A 15,718-nucleotide genomic window follows, 5' to 3' on the forward strand; every position below is an offset into this window, starting at 1 on the left:
GGAGTAAATATTCATGGCACTGACTCACTGTTTCTTAGGACACTGGCTGAGTGGGGTCTGATGATAAGTTTGCACAGAGCTTTGACAGATGGGAACTTGCATTGTGAATGACTTGTAATAAATATTATTCAACAAAGTTCTTTAACAATGAATGTTTTTCTTCAGTAGATCAGTTTGTTTGTTTGTTTGTTTGATTTTTCCTTTTCTTTCTTTGAGATCATTTCTCTACTTGAAAATCCTGTTAGCCATGTCTCCCATCTTTCTCAGATTCCATTTTTTCCAGGAACATTTCTTTGTTTCATCTCATGAAAATATATTATTCTCTTTTGTATCATAATAGCACTTGAAAACATAGATGATGATAATCTATTAAAACTATGGTCCAAATAATGAGCAAAATAAAAAAATAAAAACAAAGATTTTTCACTCCCATAAAGGGCAATGAGGGCTGAATAACTGTATAAATGCTACTTACCAGTGAGGGGAAAAGGTATTTATTATGCTTCTGGGAATCTAGCTTCCAATCCATCCACTCATTTCTACACCCCACCCAAAAAAAGGGACTGAATGAAGTGTTTCTAATAAAGATAAGAAAAGAAAATAGAAAGTTGATTATTTTATATTAATTAGAAATTGAGGCTCACTTTTATACCACTATGCACTGATGTGTATTGAAAATTTTTGAGAAAATATCAAAGGCTTGCTTTTAATTCTCATTGTCTACATTCTTGACTTCTTGCCTTAAAACTTTATCAGTACATAATTTTTTCCCTTGAGTATTCTACATGTCATAAATCAATGTTTTAAAAGTCTTATAGAAAGATTGAATAAGACTGTTTTGTAATATAAACTGCTTTTTAACATTATAGACTATCCAAAGAGTCTTTTTTTCCAAAAAGTATTTATTATCTGTTCCAGAATTCATATATAAATACACATTATAATTTATTGAATTCAGCATTTTTTAAAAAATTGAAAAGATGTGATTTTTCTATTTATACCCCAAATACAATCTGTGAATTTTAAAAGAAAGAAAAACAACACTTCAAAGACAAGCTGGAGAAGTTATTTAGTTTGTCTATATTTAAAATGAGCCAAGAGAAAAAAAATACCCAAATACAATTGGCTAATTGCTTTGCAATTTGGCTTTATTTCCTTGACACTAATGGATAATTTCTAACACCTACACAGCTAATGAGTTGGGAAGTTATGAGCTTTACTTGAATACAGGTATTTAGTTGAGGGAGAGAAGTTATTTGCTGCTTAGAAAACAGAAAATACTGAACAGATGTAGTCTAGGTTTATACTCTAGTTTGCTCAGTGCCAGAGTATGTGCCCTAAGGTTCTTTTAGTTTGAAGGAAAACATGGGTGTATATTTCCAACCTGCTGTGTTTAATGTCATGACAGAAGCACTGCCAGAAGACATAGATTGGTTACCTAAATAATGACAGCAAACAATATCCACAGCAATGGCTTGTGGTATCCAATATGAAATGCTTCTCTTACAACTTCTCCACTGACTGCTCCAAGTGAATTATTCCTGAGTCTTCCTGATGAACGTTAGTATAATAGCCCTCATTCTAATCAAAACAATTCATTTTGATCTGAAAAGTAAATGCTTAATTTCCACAGCGTGCAAATGGAAGATTCAGAATTCTATATCATGTCTAAGGGCTAAACCCAAGCTTTTAGTCCCTCACTTTATTTCTACCACTTGGCCATCAGGGAATTTTTCTGGAGGAGATACAAGCATAGCTGAGTCTGGAAAATAATCCATGAAATTAAGGAGACAAGGAAGGAAGGCATGGATGCTAATTTAATTAATAAAATTCACATTTACTCACTGTTTTCATGGAAACCAAAGCAATTTTTTGTCATGTGAATACAGTGAAGATGAGAAGTTGAAGAGGTTGAGGGGCCGAATCACTGTGTACACAAATGCCCAAAGAAAGCAAGAAATTCTTTAGGTCTTAAAAATGATTAACACTTAAGCAAGAAAATAGTGTGGTTAAATGCTCATGTTTGATGAAAGCTCCATCAGATCAGGTGGGAGGGTATCTCACTGAGACATGATCAAGGTATCTATTAGAGGAAATGAAGCAAATTTGTAAGAGAGGACAAAAAAGCCCTCACATTGAAGAAGTGAGAGATTTCATCTAAGTGAACGATGATTTCTGCTCGCGCTCTGAAGAAGGATGAACACTGGAAGTGGGACTTGGGATACCCTCCAAGTAAGAGGTTACAGCTGTATTTGGCTTAGTTAAGAACAGTGGCTGCCTTCAGTGATTTGATCTCTGGTCTGGCTGGGTGTGTCTCACTGACTCACACAGTTACAGTATTAGGCATGTGTTCTCATTTCCATTTGGCATTGTCAGTTTACACATGGCCTTACAAAGCACTTGCTCTAACTGGTAATTACTTCCCTCTCACTTCAGGGCCTTGCTATCTTCTGTATTCTTCCTACTCAATGTTCACCTTCCTACTCTCTATCGTGTTCAACTTCTTTTCAACTTCTATATCTTAGCTTAAGTTCCCTGTTCTTCACCATTTTTCCCATTATATCAGAGGGCCTTTATCCATCTTCACAGACCCATAAGTCCCTGTCCTTTTCTTTCCTACAGTACTAATTATAGGAATATAATTATAGGAATAATATTCAATTATTATAGGAATAATATTTAATATTTTATTACTGTACATCTCAACCAAAGTACCATGGCTTTCCACAGGAAGGACAATGTGTGCAGTAAGCTTGAATGTTGTCTCACAAGCCCAGCGTAATTTGTGAAACATAGCATGTACTCAATACCTTTTAATTCAATGAAGACATGATTTTTCCATTGGTGCTATCTCACTGGACACTGGACACATGAGAAATGTATATTGCAATTTTTGACCTTATTGAGCATACTTGCATTAAAAAAATTAGAATAAAAAAGAATTTGAGGATGCAATTTCAGCGTTCTATGCAAACATCCTTGTGGGGATTTTCACAGTTTGGCCTTTCATCCATTCATTCACTCATTCCACAAATGAATACGGAGCACAATGCCTTCCTCTCCAGTTTGTTCTGCCCATCCTCCAACCTCAGTTTTCTACATTTGTTTTTCCAACAAACTAATTCTGCCAGCAGAAAATAAGTTGCCAGTGTTCTAGTCCCTTGTGTTTTCTACTAAAAATTGCCTGCAAAATGAGACATGGTCCTTTTGTTATTTTCATTAGCAAGCAAATTGCTTGTGATACCTTTGACAGAAATTAAATGGATGCATAGAGTCAGCACTACCTTATTAGAGAGCTAAATTTTCAGAAAGGAATAGAGTCTGTCTGTCAGACCTGGAGTTTCATTTTTTTGCTTTAAAAATATAAATGGCATCATTGTGATCAAGTTACTACATGAGGACACCTGAGTGTCTAGTGACAGCTTTTACAAAAGCGTTTACCCTGCAGTGATCATTCCTGCCTTGTTGTTTCAAGTGTTTGCAAGAAAGTGTTTTCTTCCCACTATTTCAAAGAAAACAAGAATGTTTTTAGAGGTTTGATATTTGAACACCTTTCTTCTTTCTTCAATTCAAAGTACCAGCAAAGAGTGATAGTTTGTGGGTTTTGTTGAAAATGAAATACTGCAGTTCAGAGTTGTTTTTGCAGTTTCTCCAGTGTGTCATGTTGATGCTAACCTTTTCAAAAGTAAATGCTTTGAGGAACTTTAATTATAACAGTGCACTCTGAGCTGAAAAGAATTTCAAGGGAGGGTTGGCAAAATGCTTTATATCTTTCTCAAGAGCATTTTGGTTAGTATAATGAATCATATTGCAGCACAGCACTTGTTCAAAATGTTCTATATTGTGGATGAAATAGGAGCATTTAGTATTGCTCATATGGTGTGTGTACTTATATTGATTTGGTTCTTTGTGATTGGCACTCTTCAAGAAAAGTTTCAAGTAGATTTTTCCAATACTTCTTCTGTAACCAGATACTCATTTAACATGTTGAGCCTCTAGTCTGTATAAAGATGATCCCAAAAGGCAGGAGATTTGAGCACTAACAGTGGAATGACTACAAAATGCACTCACTGGAATTTTTTTAGCAGACATTTTACTTCTATCCCATCACCTAGTGTTCATGTTAGATCTGGTTTTCCTTGTCCTGGGAAGGACTTAAAGATACTGGCACTTTTATTTCCTTCTTTGGGAAAATCTCCTTCTATGAGAATTCTTTGTACTTGACCCAGATTTATTCCTTGGCCATATTCTGACTCCAGAATTTCAACATTAGCACATGTTGTGGTCCTACGTCTTTCTTGGCATTGAATGTCATAGCAAACTCAATTATACATGCAAACAAATTGAATGCTGTTTCCCACTAAATCAGGCATAATATAAAGTTTAAATAGACTTTAAAATAAATAGACTGAGAAACCTTCAATTACCTGAATGATTAACCTGATCATTTCCAAAACTCCAGATATTTGGAAAATATCCATGTTACTGACTTAATTGCTCTTTAATTCAGGTTTTGGATTCTATGGGAAAATGACTAAAGCTGTTGTGACCCAAGCTGAGCATATTAAAAGTAATAAGTGTCAAAAGCAAATACTATGAATAAAATCCACTGTATCAGTAAAAGAAGCATCTCTTTATGGCTTATTTATAGACTACACATGACTGAGGTTGAAAAGAGGCCTTGAGGAAATTCCCAAAACACCTGCAAAGAAACAAAAATGAATATAACAGAACTTCCAAAAACTGTGGAAAAATTTCTAAAGCAGTAGCATACTTTTTCATAGAACCAAAAATAAAGAGAATGGAGCAAAGGAAGATTTGAAGTCCTGATAGCTAAGAAATCTCCAAATTCAATGGCAGATACCCAACCACAGTTCAGGAATGCCAAAGAGCAAGGAAGACTAATTTGAAAAGTAACAAAACAAAGCAAAACAAAAACCTACTACTCCTAAGCAAATCATATGCAAACTGCAGAAAACTAAGAAAGTAGCCACATTAAAAAAGAAAATCTTACCATAGAGGAACAATGATAAGAATAAAAGCAGCCATCAGAAATCATGCCAGGAAGAAGAAAATTAAGTGAACACCTTAAAGCACTGAAATAAACACCACCAATCAATAATTCTATTTCCAAAAAAATTACAATCTAAGAGTCGAAAAATTAGAGATAACAAAAAAACTGAAGGATGTCATTGCCAGCAGACTTTTCTCCATGAAATATTAAAATATGTTCTCCAAGAGTATGGAAAATGACATAGGTCAGAAATCCTATCTACATAAAGGAAAGAAGAAGATTAAAAATAAATGAAGACATGATGATTTTTAAATTTTACTTTTTCTTAAATGACTGAAAAGACAATTATTTACTTAAAATAACAGCTGCAACAATGCATTTGGTGATTCTAGCATATGGGTCAAAGAAAGGAATGATAGGCACGTCTCAAGGGATGGGAAGGAGGAAATGAAAACACTTTGTATAAGGCGCCTGCTCTATGTATGAATCAGTGTACTATTATTTGAAGAAGGATTTGAGTTTAAAATATACAATTTAAAGAAAAATAATTTAAAAATTTTAAATTATTAAATTGAAAGAGAGGTAAAATTGGGATCATAATACTACTCAACTAAAACCCAAAGAGGTTAAAAGGTGAAGAAACAAGTAAAAATATGGCAAATAGAAAGCAAATGTAAAAATATATGCCTTGATCCAACCATATCAAGGATAAGGATCCCTTGGAAAATGAATAATCTAAACACATCACAGATAGAGGTTACCCAGTAGAAAAATAAGACCTAATTATATATTGTTCACAAGTAAAACAGAGAAGTTAAAAGAAAAGTGATAAGTGATGGAGAAATTTATACTGCCTTGATATTTGTCATAAGAAAACTATATTAATTTCAGAGAGTACTTAAGAACAAGGAAGAGCATCAGGGATATTACACAGTAATGAAAGGCTCAATTAACAGAAGAAGGTAAACCAATTGTACAAGTGAATGCACCCAAGAAAAACATCAAAAGAGATGAAACAAAAACTCATAACACTGAAAAGAAAAATAGAAAAATTCACTAGTAGAGTTGGAAACTTATCTCCCTCTGTCAATAATTTACAAATCAATCAGTCAAAAAAGCAGCAATGATAAAAAAGACCTGAACAACATTATAAATTTACTTTATCTAATTAACATTTGTAGGAAAACAACAGATTTAAAATTATCCTAAGCTCACACAAAATATTCACCAAGCAACACCACATTCTGATTCATAAAGCGCATGTTAACAAGTTTTAAAAAATAAAGACGATAGGAAATGTGATTGCAGATCACAATGGAATTAGGACAAGAAATCAATATCAGAATGTTAGCTAAAAAATTCCAAATATTTGAAGATTAAAACAACCCTAAATGCCAAGTGAGTAAAAGAAAAATTCTCAAGAGAACATTTCTGAGGTTTGAGATGAAATAGTTAAAAACTCATTATAAATTTTTGAGAAAATGCAGTGAGAACAGTACTTGGAATTTTATAGCACTGAATACATGGAATAGAGGGAAGATCTAAAATCAATAATCTAAGTTTATATTTAGGAAACTAAAGAAAAATGAGCAAGTTAGGCCTAAAGCAGGGAAAAGAAAATAAGAACTAAAGAATAGGGTAGAAGTAAAAGAAATAGAAAGCAAGGAAACAATGGAGAATATCAAACAAGTCAAAAGATAATTCTTTGAAAAGATCATTAAAATTCATAAAACATAAGCCATTCCTAACCAAAGTGAAGAACGTAGACTAAAATTACCCACATCAGAAATAAAAGTCATTCACTAGTGAATTCATAGACATTAAAAGAAAAAAAATTACTATGAATTATTGCATGTTAACAAATTGGATACACTATCAAAATCTACACAATGAAAAATAATGTGAACTATATTATATCTATAAAGTGAAATGAAATCAACATTTCAAAACCTTCTGGGTTAATCACTTACTCACTGCTTTGAACAAGTTACCTGTCAAGAACAACTCAGAAGAGGAAAAGTTTATTTTTGGCTCACTATTTCAGAAGTGGAGTCCATGGTTGGTCAACTCCATTGCTTGGACTTGAAATGAAGAACATCATGTTAAAAGGGCATGGCAGAGGAAACAGCTCAGGAAATGTAACCAGGAAGCAGAGAAAGAGATCAAGGAGCCAAGGACAGGATATAATTCCCAAAGAAAGCCTCCCTTGACTTCAAACTTCCTCTAGCCCCTCAACCTACCTACACTCATCACTCAGTAATCCACTCAAATGATTAATCCACCAAATGAATCAATCCATGGATTAGATTATGACTCTCATAATTTAATCATTTCACCTTTGAATATTCCTGGACTATCTCATAACATGAACTTTTGGAAAATACCTCATATCCAAATCAAAACACCTTCCAAAAGGGAAAGAACAAGGCCCAGGTGGTGACAGTTGTGAATTCTACCAAACACTTAGGAAAGAATCAAACTCAATTATCACAACTGGAGAATCTTTACCAAAAACTGAAAAGCAGAAGGGTTATTTTTAGAGTATTATTTGAAGCCAACATTGATCTACTAAAAAACTGATTAAGGCTAAAAAAAAAAATAACAAATTCCTCAAATAAATATTAGTAAAGTGGATGAAATGTACATAACATGACATCACAGTCAAGCAGAACTTATTCCAGGTATACAAGACTAGTTTACATTAAAAAAAATCAACTAAAATAATCCACCAAGGAAAAATATATATCAATTGATACTGAAAGAATATGTGACAAAATCTAATTCATTTATATGATAAAAATTTACAAGTTAGAAATAACAGAAAATTTATTTAATTTAATTTTTAAAAAAGCCTACATTTAACATCATATTTAATGGTCTGAAATGAGAAACTTTTTCTAGCAGATGAGGAATACAAAGAATATCCTTAATCATCAGTACTATTCAATATTTTAATGGATATCCTCACAAATACAAAACGATAAGAAAAATAATAACACTATCTTTATACACAGAGCATATGATTATATTATATGGGAAATCCAAAGAATCTCTAAACCACTCCTGAAATTATAGAAATTTAGACAAGTCAATACACAAAAGATGACTGAATTTTTATAGACCCTTAATAAAAAATTGTGATTTAAACTTTTAAAACCAGATACTTACATCAGCTTTCCCTCCAAAAAACAAACAATGAAATACTTAGGACAAATACAACTATACAAATATATAGGATCTAAAGGATCAAAAACACAAAACACAAAGGAGATTTGTTTAAATACATGATGAGATATTCTTTTTTCATACTGACTTACTGTACTTAAACTGACAATTCTTCAAAATTCAATGAAATAATTCCATGAAATCCCAAAGAAAATTCCAATACCTACTATTTTGCAGGTATTTACAATGTGATACTCATTTTTATGTGAAAAATCAAAAGACCTGGAGTAACCATCATAATCCTGAAGAAACAGTAGATAATGTTGGAGAATTCACACCACCTAATTTCAAGACTTACTATAAAGGTGAAGTAATTAAGAGGGTATAGTATTGACAAAAATAAATAAATAGACAAAAGGGTCAGTGGGAAAAAAAACAACCTATAGACAGACCCAAATATTTACAGATAATCTTTCAAAAAGTCTCAAAATTAATTCATTGGAGCAAGTATAGATTTTCTAAACAAATATTACTGAGACCATTGGCTATCCCTATTTTTTTAAAAAAGAACTTGCCGTACATCCTACAGTTTCCCCATAAATTAACTAAAAATTAGTCAATATCCAAATTTAAAACACAAAACTTTAAAACAACTGGAAGAAGAAAAACACAAAGCAGGATCTGTGGGAATGTGGATTTGTTAATAGTTTTAAACACAGCCAAAACTCAACATCTGAAAGAGAAAAAAAAAGTACTAATTTGTTAGAATTAAAAAATTCAACTCTTTGAGAAACACTATGAAAAGAATTAAAAGTTAAGACACATAATAAAAAATATATTTACAAATCACATATCTACTTAAAAAATAAAGTCACAGACTCTTATCCAAAACATGAGTGTGCCATAGCACACACTGTAACCCTAGCGGCTGGGGAAGCTGAGGAAGGAGGTTTGCCAGTTCAAAGCCAGCCTCAGCAAAACTGAGGTGCTAAGAAAGTCAATGAGAACCTGTCTCTAAATAAAATATAAAATAGTGCTGGGGATGTGGCTCAGTGGTCAAATGTCCCTGAGTTCAATCCCCATTACCACCCCCCCAAAAAAAATAAATGAAAGAAAAGTTTTGAATAGATACTACGACAATGAAGATATACAGATGCAAAATAAGCACATGAAAAGGTGATCAAATAGTCATTAGGAGTATGTAGCTTAAAATAATGAGATATAATTCTACATATATTAAAATAAAAGCAAATATATGACACTAATAATTACTGGTTGGGATGAAGAATAGCAGAATTTTTCATTCATTGTTGGAAAAAATACAGACTTTTATAACCACTTTGAAATACAATTTGGCAATTCGTAGTCTTACTTTGTGGTCCAACAATCATTCTCTTAAATATTTACCCATTTGATTTGAGAACTTTGGGCTACAGAAAACTTTCACATAAACATGTATAGATTTTTTCCTCATAATCACCAGGAAATGGAAATAACCATAATGTCCTTCAAGAGGTAATTGAATGATCTGTGGTACAGCCATACAATGAATAGCTTCAGAGATAATAATAGATGAAGCCTGCACAGACATTGATAGTTACTTAACATGCATCACTAAGTGAAGTAACTAGCATGAAAGGTCTGCTGTATCCTGATGGTTATAATTATATTATATTATAGAAACACAAATTTATATAAAGGTGAAAAATCAGTAGTTGCTAATGGCAGAGGTTTGAAGAAGTGAAATGCAGAGTATTTCTTAAAGTGGTGAAATTATTTTGTACAATAATATAATGGGGGATAGATAACACTGATCACTTGAAATCAAAACTCAAAGACCTCTAATGCACAAAAAGTGGTCTAGGAGGTTTGTAAATTATTAGACCTGATTTAGTAGGTTGTTGGATCCCAGACAATGAATGCACAGTGTGACAAAAAAAAAAAAAAAACAACTAAATGTATTTAAATGTAAATGATCTCACTGAAATGGATCGAGGGAATGAGCTATGGACCCAAGTAACTTTGGAATTGAGTAGATCTGTAAGACTGAAGACAAAAGATTGTACATAAAGCTGTACATTACAGGGGTGTCAGCTAATAATTATGACTACACATGCATACCAGAAGTGAGTAATTAAGTAAATGGATGGTGGATGGCAAAAAACAGGTTTTTGCTGATGGAGTGATAGGTGCCATGATTTGGGTATAATTTGTAATAAGTAAGATGCCATACTTTTTGCCCCACAAAGGTTTAAATGTGAAGGCTTGGTCCTGAGAATGGTGATATTGGGAGATGCTGATGACCATTAAAAGGTGGAGCCTGATGTAAGGTCCTGAGGTTACTGACAGTATATCCTCAAAGGGTAGTATGGGATCAACCTCTTTTCTGTCTCTCTCTCTTTCTATTTCTATTTCTCTGCTCTAGTCCAAGATATGAGCCTTTTGCTCTTCCACATACTCTCATTCTCTGCCCATTTCAGAAATAAGCCAGTCCAAGCAATATGAACTTGAGTTTAATAACACTTTTCTCTTTATAAGTTAATCACCTCAGGCATTTTGTTGTAGTAACATGAAACTGACTAATACACAAAGAGAGAGCAAAAATGATTCATGTGGCAATAGATTCAGAAACATGAACTTGTGTTAAATTCAATACCTATATTAATCATATTTGTGTGTATAAATTAAGTCATATACAATTATATCTGAGCAATTTAAAGCCCAGATATTTGTTTCTAATACGTTTTGTTGAATTAAAAAGAAACTGTGTATTAGTCTGGGTTCTCTAGAGGAATAGAACCAACAAGATGTATGATTATTAAAGGGGGGATTTATTAGACTAGCTCACACACCCAGAACCTGGATAGTCCACAATGGTCATCAGCAGGCTGGAGAGCTGGAGGAACCAGTAGCTGCACAGTCCAAGATACTAAAGCCTCAGAACAAGAGGGATCGATGATGCTATCCCAGTCTGAAAGGCTTCTGAAAACCCCCTCGAGAATCACTGGCAGAGTCCTCTTCGGAGGAGTGATAAAGTGAGAGAGTCTGATGTCCTCGGGTGATCACAGCAAAAATCTAGAAGCCATCCATTCAAGAAGAATCAAGCTTGCATCTGCTACAGCTCCCATGTTCTTCCAATTTTTATTCCATCCAAACCATCAATCTATTGGATGGTGCTGCCCATGCTTAGGGAGTTTCTCCACTTCAATTCATTATCTCACCTGCCAATCATTCCTAGACAGAACCTCATGACATACCCAGAAGCCTCTTAACCTTCCACATCTCTTAACCAATCAAGTTGACAATTCATATTAATCACTATAAACTTATTATAAGACTGGGGCATGAAATATACAAGCTAATCCCAGAATATCTTACAGTACCAAAAATAAGAAGATGCTCAAACAGAAATACATAAATATAGTATTTCAAAAGGGACAAACCAAAAGTGCACAGAGACCCACATTTGAATAATTTTAACAAGAAAATAAGGAAACAATTATTAGGAAATATCCAAAAGTAATCAATAAATATCTATGAGCCCATATTGATAAAAAATGATTTTTAATATTAAAAAATAATGCACCACGATCAAGTCAGTTTCATCCAAGAAATGCAATGTTGGTTCAACATACAGAAATCAATAAACATAATTCATTACATAAATAGCCTTAAAGATCATATGATCATCTCAATAGATGCAGAAAATGCATTTGATAAAGTACAACATCTTTTCATGTTCAGAACACTAGAAAAACTAGGGATAATAGGAACATACCTCAACATTGTAAAAGCTATCTATGCTAAGCCCAAGGCCAGCATTATTCTAAATGGAGAAAAATTGGAATCATTTCCTCTCTCAGCACTCTGATGAAACATAGTCCTTGAAATTCTAGCCAGAACAATTAGACAAAAGAAAGATATTAAAGGGATATGAATAGGAAAAGAAGAACTCAAAGTATCACCATTTGCAGATGATGTCATTCTATACTTAGAGGATCCAAAAAATTTACTACACACATATCAGATATTGCACTAATTTCCAGGATATATAAAGAACACAAAAAAATTTAACACCAAAAAAATAAATAACCCAATCAATAAATTGGCTAAGGAATTGAACAGATATTACTCAGAAGATATACAATCAATCAACAAATATATGAAAAGATGTTCAACTTCTCTAGTAATTAAAGAAATGCAAATCAAAACTACTCTAAGATTTCATCTCACTCTAGTCAGAATGGCAATTATGAAGAATACAAGCAATAATAATGTTGGTGAGTATGTGCAGGGAAAGGCACACTCATACATTGCTGGTGGCACTGAAAATTGGTGTAGTCAATCTGGAAAGCAGTATGGAGATTCTTTGGAAAACTTGGAATGGATCCACATTTGACCCAGCTATTCCAATCCTCAGTCTATAACCAAAGAACTTAAATCAGCACACTTTAGTGACACAGCCACATCAATGTATATAGAGCACAATTTACAATAGCTAAATTGTAGAACCAACATAGATGCACTTCAACAGATGAATGGATAAAGAAACTGTGGTTTATATACACAATGGAACATTATTCAGTATTAACAAAGAATAAAATTATTGCATGAGCAGATAACTGGATGGATTTGGAGAATATCATGCTAAGCAAAGTAAGCCAATCCCCCCAAAACAAAGGTATCTCTCTGATAAGTGGATGTTGATCCATAATGGGAGGTGGGTGTGGAGAGAATGGAGGAACTTTAGGCAAAGGGGAGGTGGGAGAGGGAAGGGATCATGGGCACAGGAAAGATGATGGAAAGAGATGAACCTCATTACCCTAGGTGCATGTATGACTGCACCTATGGTGTGATTCTACATCGACTCTACATCTAGACTCTACCACGAAAAGTGGTGCTCCATTTGTGTACAATTAATCAAAATGCATTCTGCTGTCATGTAAAACTGATTAGAACAAATAAATAATTTTTTTCAAGTGAGAAGAATATATAAATTCTTCAAGCAGAAAAAAATCTATATAATTTTTGTAACTCTGCCCTCAAGTATATGAAGCAAAACTCCCCACTCACGAAGCATGGGTGTGCACAATGACTTCCAAAGGGTTCCAGCGTGGAAAGTAGCGGGGAAGAGGACAGTTGGGGAGAGTAGGTTAAAAGTGAAAAAATCTGACATGCACAATCATATCCAGGTGATCAAGGTTAACTGCATCACCAATCTTCTGGCAAGATTGGTGACAGTGTGGTGTCATGAAAATGGAACTTTATCTCCATTGCTTTCTTCTTTGAAACAAATAATTACAGTCAAATCATGAGGAAAACTTAGACAATTACCAATCAACTCTTTCCAGCAAATAGTGCCTGAACAGTTAACTATATAAATGCAAAAAGAAATTGGAGTTAGATTCCTATTTTCACATCATATAAAAAATTAACTCAAATTCCATAAATGACCTACCTGTTAAGTGCTAAAACTATAAAACACTTGGAAAACAGTACAGGTATATAAGTCTTTGTGACCTCAAGTTAGGTGTTATTTTTTAAAAGTATGAAATTTATAGCATAAACAACCAAAGGATATAAATATTTGGACTTTATAAAAAATTCAGCACTTCCATGCTTCATATGGCATGTACTAGCAGGAAATAAAAAGGCAACTGTTGAATAGAAGAAAATATTTGTGAAACTTCAGCAGCCTGATAACAGTGTAGAATCCAGAAAACATTAAAAATTCTTATTACTCAAGTAAAAGGCAAATAATCTACTATAACTATGAGTCAAGGTTTTGTATGGACATTTTTTTCAATGGCACAAGTCTGTAATCCCAGCAGTTTGGGAGGCTGAGGCAGGAGGCTCATGAGTTCAAAGTCAGCCTCAGCAATAGCAAGACACTAAGCAACTCAGTGAGACCCTGTCTTTAAATAAAATACAAAATAGGGCTGGGGATGTGGCTTAGTGGTTGAGTGTCCCTGAGTCCAATCCCTGGTATCACCCCGACCCCCCAAAAAAAAAGAAAACTAAATACAAGCAAGAATTAACACAAGCTAAAATGTTTGATATCACCAATATAAAAAAGTAAACCTAAAACACAATTATATCCCACTTCATATCTACCAGGAAGAACAACTTTAAAAAGACAGACAATACTCAGTATTGAGAAGGATATGGAGAAATTTGAGCCCTCGTAAATTACTGCTGGGGAAATAAAATGAAGCAGCCACAATTCTCAGAAAACAACCCGACCCTTCCTCAAAAAGTGAAAAGTGGACTTACTGCCTTATCCAGCAACCCTATACTGAGGCACAATCCAAGAGACTGAAGACATGCTCACACAAAAACCTGTACTCAATTTCTCTGTGTTAATCAGTCTTCCAACACTTTGATAAAATTCCCCAGAAAATTGATAAAACAAAGGTTGATTCTGGCTCATGGTTTCAGAGGTTTCTATTCATAGTTGGATGGCTCTGTTTTTTTGGAACATTTAGTGGATGGAGGATGCTGCTCATCCCATGAGTCCAGTAAGCCAAAGAAAATAGAGGAAGAAGGTGGAATCTGAATATGCTCTCCAAGAGCATTCCCCCAGTCACAAGTTCTTCCCTCTAGGCCCCACATTCTAAACGTTCTATTATCTAGAAACATCACAAATCTGGGGACCAACTCATTAAAATGTGGGCCTTGGGGAAATATTCTAGATCCAAACTATAGCAGGTTCAAGAGCATCATTATTTGTAATAGTCAAAAGGTAGACAAAACCTAAATGCCCATCAACTAAAGAATCATAAAACAAATCTGGTACATCCACATAATGGAATATTATTTAATGTTTAAAAAAAGAAAGGAGATAGAGATACCTCCTACAACATGGCTGTTCCTTAAAAATATTAAAGAAACCAGGCACAAAAGTCCACTTTTGTATGATTCCGCTTGTAAGAATTGCCCAGAATAGCCAGATCCATAGAGTCAGAAAATACATTAGTGGTTTCTGGGGAGATATGGGGTGAAGAGATGAGTATGGGATTTCATTTGGGCATGATAAAAACATTTTGCAATTAGTTCCGAAAGTTGCAAAGTCTAGAATAATATATTAATGTCTTGAAAGGCATTCTTTAAAAGTGCAGATTTTATGGTATGTTAATTATATCTCAATTAAAATGCTATTAAGGCCCATGATGACTTATAGTTCTCACCATTATCTGACCAGTATCCCTCAAAACTCTAATGATCATCAAAAATAAGAAAATATTAAGAAACTGTAACAATCCAGAGAAAACTAAGGAGTGTATCTTGATGCGATCCAGACAAAAAAGATATGATTGAAAAACCCAATAAATTATATAAAAAGCATGGAATTCAGTTTACTGTCCCAATATTGGTTCACTAATTATGACAAATATACCATAGTCATCTAGTAAGGTGTTATTAACAGAGGACACTGGATACAGGGTTTATGGGGATTCTGTACTATCATTTCTCTTTTATTATAAATCTAAAACTGTCCTAAAATTAAAAATTAAAAAAAAAACTTGATTAAGAAGTACT

The sequence above is a fragment of the Marmota monax genome, unplaced genomic scaffold (assembly GCF_021218885.2).
Source record: "Marmota monax isolate L192 unplaced genomic scaffold, Marmota_monax_Labrador192_F-V1.1 WCK01_AAM20220418_F8-fsc00017, whole genome shotgun sequence".
NCBI lineage: Eukaryota > Metazoa > Chordata > Mammalia > Rodentia > Sciuridae > Marmota > Marmota monax.